Source organism: Rattus norvegicus, chromosome 11, assembly GCF_021556685.1.
Source record: "Rattus norvegicus strain SHRSP/BbbUtx chromosome 11, alternate assembly SHRSP_T2T, whole genome shotgun sequence".
Taxonomy (NCBI): domain Eukaryota; kingdom Metazoa; phylum Chordata; class Mammalia; order Rodentia; family Muridae; genus Rattus; species Rattus norvegicus.
The window spans coordinates 93,329,469-93,335,656 of NC_141544.1; the positions used below are offsets into that span (position 1 = coordinate 93,329,469).

The 6,188-nt window shown below is 51.0% G+C and overlaps 1 long non-coding RNA gene across 3 annotated transcripts; it reads right to left on the reverse strand.

The window, feature by feature from the left end:
• Nucleotides 1–1,238: 1,238 nt before the first annotated feature.
• Nucleotides 1,239–5,895, reverse strand: LOC120095695 (uncharacterized). 3 transcript variants are annotated; one of them, XR_015633196.1, is made up of 3 exons: nucleotides 5,445–5,895; nucleotides 3,084–3,276; nucleotides 1,239–2,037 (listed from the first exon to the last, which is right to left on the reverse strand). It is a non-coding gene; the product is annotated as an uncharacterized LOC120095695 (long non-coding RNA). The 3 variants fall into 3 exon arrangements; XR_015633198.1 differs by having other exon boundaries at nucleotides 1,239–1,851; nucleotides 5,445–5,746; XR_015633197.1 differs by having other exon boundaries at nucleotides 3,084–3,281; nucleotides 5,445–5,741.
• Nucleotides 5,896–6,188: the final 293 nt, after the last annotated feature.

Genomic DNA, 6,188 nt, shown 5'->3' on the forward strand with positions numbered 1-6,188 from the left:
CTCAAAACATGGTGGGAGAGAAACAGATGTGACCAGTCCAGAAGAAGCCTAGGAGCCACGTTTAGCAGGATTCTAGGGCAGGGTAGATGTGAATGAACCCACAATCAAGTCGGCTTGTCAATGGACACAAAGGGATCTCACTCTGCCTCTGCCACCTCACTTCAAGTGTACCCCAACCTTAAATGGTTTCCAAGTCATCAGCATAGTGTGTGTGTGTGTGTGTGTGTGTGTGTGTGTGTGTGTGGTATGTATGTGGTATGTGTGTATGTGTATGTGTGGTATGGATGTGGTACATGTGTAGCGTATGTGTGGTATATATGTGGTATGTGTGTATGTGTGTGTATGTGGTATGTATGTGGTATGTCGTGTGTGTGTGTGTGGTATGTATGTGGTGTGGTATGTGTGTATGTGGTGTGGTATGTGTGTATGTGGTGTGGTATATATGTGTCTGTATGTGTGTGGTGTGGTATGTGTATATATGTGTGTGTGGTATGTATGTGGTGTGGTATGTGAGTATGTGGTGTGATATGTATATATATGTGTGTGTGTGGTATGTATGTGGTGTGGTATGTGTGTGTATGTGTGTGGTGTGTGTGTGTATGTGTGTGGTATATATGTGGTGTGGTATGTGTGTGTATGTATGCGGTATGTATGTGTGTATGAGTGTATGTGATATATCTGGTATGCATGCTATGTTTGTATATTGTGGTATGTGTATTGTATGTATGTATGTGTGTACATATATCTGGTGTATGTGGGGAGTGTGATACGCTGTGGTATGGTATGTGTGGTATCTATGTGTACACCTGTGTATGTGTGTGGAAGGGTGAGGATGGGAATAGAGTCTTCTCTTCCACCTGACCCCTCCCCAATCCCTGTCACCAGCCTGGCAGGCTGACTCCTTCACCTCCCAATCCCCAATCCCTGTCACCAGCCTGGCAGGCTGACTCCTCACCTCTGCAGGGCAGGGGACTTTCATCATCACACTCACCCTCCATGGTGCCGTGGATATGAGCGTAAACTCAGGAGTAGACTTCTGGGTCCAAAACCAGGCTGATTGCCCGCCAGCCATGTGCCTTTGAGCAGATCATCTAACGTTTCTGGTTTCCACTCCCTACCTGTATTTTTGGGTCACGGTGGGACCCATGACACAGCTGCTTTGAAGAAATAAATATATTAACATTAGAAAATCCCATCCCAGAGAAGAACCAAGAAGGAGGCAGAGGACGACCCAGATCTGTGTGGCTTTAAATGTCCACAGATTTATACATCACAGAATGGACAGCTTTGATGGGTCTCATTGTCAGACATGCTGAACTGGCCTGCTTGAACTCCCGATCTCAGGGACTTTTGGCCGGATCCAGTCAGGACAGACATCAGAGACTACAACAACCGTTGGGTGGCCTTCTTAAGACCAAACAACTCCCCCATTTTCCCTACCCCCACCCGCTTCAAGATATCTCAACCCCCATATTCAGCCTGAAGAAGTTATGAAGAGTTGTCAACCCACTGTCCTGGACTTGGGGGGCTGAAGGAAGCCAGAAAATCTTTTATGTCCACGACCCAGAACTTGCCTCTGGCTGGCCACCCCCATGTTGGATTTTCTGTGATGGTGTTTTGATGAACTTGGTATCCAGGAGAGCTGATTAACCACCAGTCTCAGGTCTTCTAAGCCTTGAGGTCTTAAAACCTTACACGGAGATTGCCACATTCCTTCTTCCCCGGCTTACACGTCACCAGGGCAACGGAAACGGCTCAGCAAGTGAGGACACTTGCCACCAAACCTGAGGCCCACATGATAGCCGGTGAGAAACATCTCTTTGACCTCCAAACATTCCCAGCCACACGCACCTAAAAGAGAGCTTTAAAAGTAAATATATACGCCTTCTGGCCGGCTGCCGCCTTCTACCAAGACACGACACCAACTTGTCTGCTCCTCTGAAGACACCACAGTTTCAAGGCCTGGAGGACGTCTGCTGCACACAGGTGACTGTCAGGAGCCTGGCATGGCTGTCCTCTGAGAGACCCAACAAGCAGCTGAAAGAGTCACATGCAGATACTAGCACCCAACCAATGGACAGAAGCCAGGGACTCCTGTGGTTCAATTAGGGAAAAGCTGGAAGAAGCTGAGGAGGAGGGCGACCTCAATGGGAGAACCAGCAGTCTCAACTGACCTGGACCCCGAGATCTCTCAGACATGCAGCCACCAACCAAGCAGCATGCGTACACCAGCTGATACGAGGCCCTGACACATGTACAGCAGAGGACTGCCTGTCTGGCCTCAGTGAGAGAAGATGACCCTAACCCTGGAAAGGCTTGAGACCCCAGGAAGTGGAGAGGCCTGGTGGGGTGGGCGTGGGGGTGAGTGGGGATATCCTCTTAGAGATGAGGTGGGGGAGTGGGGTGGAGGAGAAGGCATGGGATGGGGGGTAGTCAGGGAGGCAAACGGGGAGGGGGATGAAGTCTGGACTGTAAAAAAGGATTAAAGAATAAACATTTTTAAAAAAGAAAAAGAAAGAAAGAACGAAAATAAAATCCCATCCCTTTGGAAAGCCTGCCTCTGTGTAGATTGTGCTGCAGGGCCTTGCTGAAGAGACCCTAATGCTGCTCTGGGCCTCCATTGTCTTCCTGCACAGCTGTCTGACCATGGTGGAGTTTCTCTGACTTCCTGGCCAGACAGTTTATGGAAGCTCTTGGAACAAGAGAGCCAGCCCCATCCTTCCTGGGAACCCTCAGTCCTTTCTACCCGTCTGGGCTCTAAATCTTCTCTCTGAAAACTGCTCTCATCCTTCAAAGCTCTGCCACAACCCACATGCTGTGAGCAAAGTACAGGTTCCAGGGTCGGAAGGACCCAGGTGATGATCCCGGGTGACGACCCGGGTGACGCTTCAGCTTGACCTAGGCCAGATAGGTGCCCTGGGAGAGTTGCCTAACCTCTCTCCATATCCTAGATGATGCTGAATGTGGTAAAAAGCTCTCCCTGCCAGGACAGAGGTAGGATAAAGCACAGCAGTGAATGCCTGTGCGGGGCAGTGGTGGCACACAGTAGGTACTCAATGGTTGCTTCTCTCCTCATCCCCCACCTTGTTCTGATGGTGCTTCCTTTTCTCTGTTCTCCAGCCCCCAACGTCGGCTCCAGCCAGGGCTAGCTTTCTCTGGGTTTGTCCGTGGATATTTGTTGTCTGTTGGATCTTCTTTTCATCCTTCGGAGGTTGGCTGGGCATTTACTGTCTGTCCTAAGCTGCATCAGGTCCTCGGGAGGGCTCTGGCAGAATTCTTACCTCGAGAAAAATCAAAGGAAATTGAGCGATCAAATACTGGTGTATATGATCTTTGGGTCCTGTGGTGAGCGGCGCTATGGGGGTATACATAAAGCACTTTTGAACACAGTGTGTGTTTCAGCAACCGAAGACCTTCAGTTTAACTCAGTAACCAATGGTTAAGCCAAGCTATGTCCCAGGCGTGAGACCTTCATCCTCAAGCAGTGCAGGAGCCGGTATGGAAGAAAGGGTCAGTGAAGCGTGAGGGCTAAGGAGGAGGCAGCAGGGGGCAATTGACCAGAGGAGAGACAGCCTGTGCAGCTTGTGGGAGGCAGGCCAAGCCTGGGGCTCCCGGCACCAAAAGCCATTCTGAACAGTTTGATACACAACCAAGAAGCTCAGAATTTCCAGCAAATCCTTCTTTCTCCTCCCAGCACCGCTCCCCATTTAGACCCAGTTCCAGTGTCTACCCTTTCTCAAAAAACTTCAGCCTCTGTGATGATAAAGGCCTGGCTTAACGGAGCCATGCAGCCTCGGTGCTTCCTGAGGGACAGGGACTCTGGGAGGACAAATTTGGGTGGAAATGAGACAGGGCGATCCAGGACGCTGTCAGGAGGCTGACTCACAGCTCTGCTCAGGTCAGCAGTGGCCGTGGTCACGCACACAGTGGGCAGCAGCAGGGGAACCTGCCTCCTTTGCGGAAGCCGCCTCACCCTCACCTCGGCTTCTCAGGTGCCTGCTCTCTGCCAAATCAGTCCTTGATGATTTGATCAAGGTGATTGATCAAGGTGATTGATCAAGGTGATTGGTCAAGGTGAAGACTCCTCTACCCTGCTGGAGCTTTCCCTCGGTGCCTGGAGGGCACAGGTGAGCACACACGTGCACATAGCCTCTGCCAGTGGAGCTCACAGCACCGTGAGAATGGAGACAGACACCCAGCATCTGCTCTGGGACTGACGCATGGATGCCAGAAGGGCCAGCTTATCTCAGCTCCCTTTGGAAGGTTCTGGGCCTCCAGCCCGGGGGCCATCAAACCCCAGTGTCTTTCACTAAGAGGGCACAAAGGGTTAAGGGAGAGCATTTCCAGGGAGTTTGCCTCTTAATCAACACGGTTAATTCTTTTCCTTTTACAAACATAAATTCTTGGCAGTCAGGAACCAAAAAAGAAAGGGGTAAGAAAAAAACCTTAACCCAACTTTAGTCAAATCTTTTCCTCCCTCCTCCTCCTTTTTTTTTTTTTTTTTTCAAGTTAAGACCCAGGGGAATTGAAAGCAATGAGAGAGATCCTAGCCCAGATGGAATGTTTTTGCTAATATACGTCTGCAAGTTATTTAAGAGAGAGAGAGAGAGAGAGAGAGAGAGAGAGAGAGAGAGAGAGCGCACATGTGTGTGATGGGGGTGAACACAAGAGCAAGCAAACATAGCTGAGTGGTGTGTGTGTGTGTGTGTGTGTGTGTGTGCACATGTGTGATCAGAACACACAGCACAGGGGAGCCAGCACAGGGGAGCAACCCCCACCCTCTCTGCCTGAGTCCCAGCAGTCTTCCAGCCCCACTCTCCAGTCTAGACTTGAAGCAAGACAAAGCCATTACCTAGGACCCTTACTGTCCTTACTGGCCCAGGTCTTCAGACAACCACAGTGACGTGACTGGCCTCTTGTTCTCTCAACATCGGTCTCCCAAAGTGTTCCTTATTGCCCCTACAGGAGGCTCCTAAGTGGCAGGCCTGACCTTCACCTGTGGACTCTGACCTCAGCAGGGGCCTCTTCAGCCCCCACCTGTCCCAGCTCCCCGGTCTGCTCCCTGCTGAATTGACTTTAATTCTTTTCAGCCTTCCTCCTAAGTCTCTCCCTTGGCCCTGTAATCAGCTGTGTGGGCTCCAGATTCTGATTTCCAGGGAAAGATTAAGCAGCTTTCTCCATCCAAAGGCACTTGGAAACTGGGGCCACCCCAGAGCTGGCTCAACCCCTCTCCATCTAGGGGTGGAGGGGGCAGCTTTCACTCTACCCTGCTCCCTGGCTCTCCGGAGTCCAGCCTTTTCTCACACAGAGACCTCCAGTGTCTCCAGCTGGGCTCAGGGTGGGAAGCCCACAGCTTCTGGGGAGCAGTGCATAGGACCCTCTGTCTGTAGAGCTCTTGGTTGGAGGCTCCCCAGCCGTACCACGCTTCTCCTCAGCTTCCTTACCCCGTCCTCTCGTGTTCGCCTTCACAGGTCCTTCAGCTGAAGAGAGGCAGGGATTTACCAGTCATCTCATCTCAGAGGCCGCTGTCTGTATATCTGCTGCTGTCCCCTTCGTCCTGAGGCTCTGCCCAGCTTACAGCACAAACTGAGCCAGGTTTAGGGACTGAGGAGGACTCAGCAGTAATTTCCAAGAAACAGAAGAAACGAGTTTGGGGCAAGGAATCATTGCCTTGGATATGAAACCTGGCTATGATAACTTAGCACTGACTTCCAACCTGGGAGAAAGAATTGCCCAGAAAGAAACCACCAAGGCAGAGAGGGGGAGAGAGGGCTTCCCAAGAAAAATGTCCTGGAATGGCCCACTGAAGTGGGCGTGGCCTGGCCCTCCACACGTTGGACACTGTCTTCCCAAGGCCTGCAGATTCCAGAAAGATAATTCAGTCTGTCTTGGACTAAGGAATTCAGGGAGTCCACGAGTTTTCCAACACTGTAAGCAAAATTCTTGCAGGGGAGAGAGCCTCCCTGATCGTCTGCTATTCTCACAAGAGTCATTCCGGGAGACTAAAACATGCTGAGCTGAAAGTTTACTTAAGGGGAACACTTAGCGGGGTGGTGGTGGTGCACCCCTATAATCCCAGCACTCAGGAGGCAGAGGCAGGCAGATCTCTGTGAGTTCAAGGCCAGCCTGATCTACAGAGCAAGTTTCAGGACAGAAAAGGCTACACGGAGAAATCCTGTTGTGGGTCT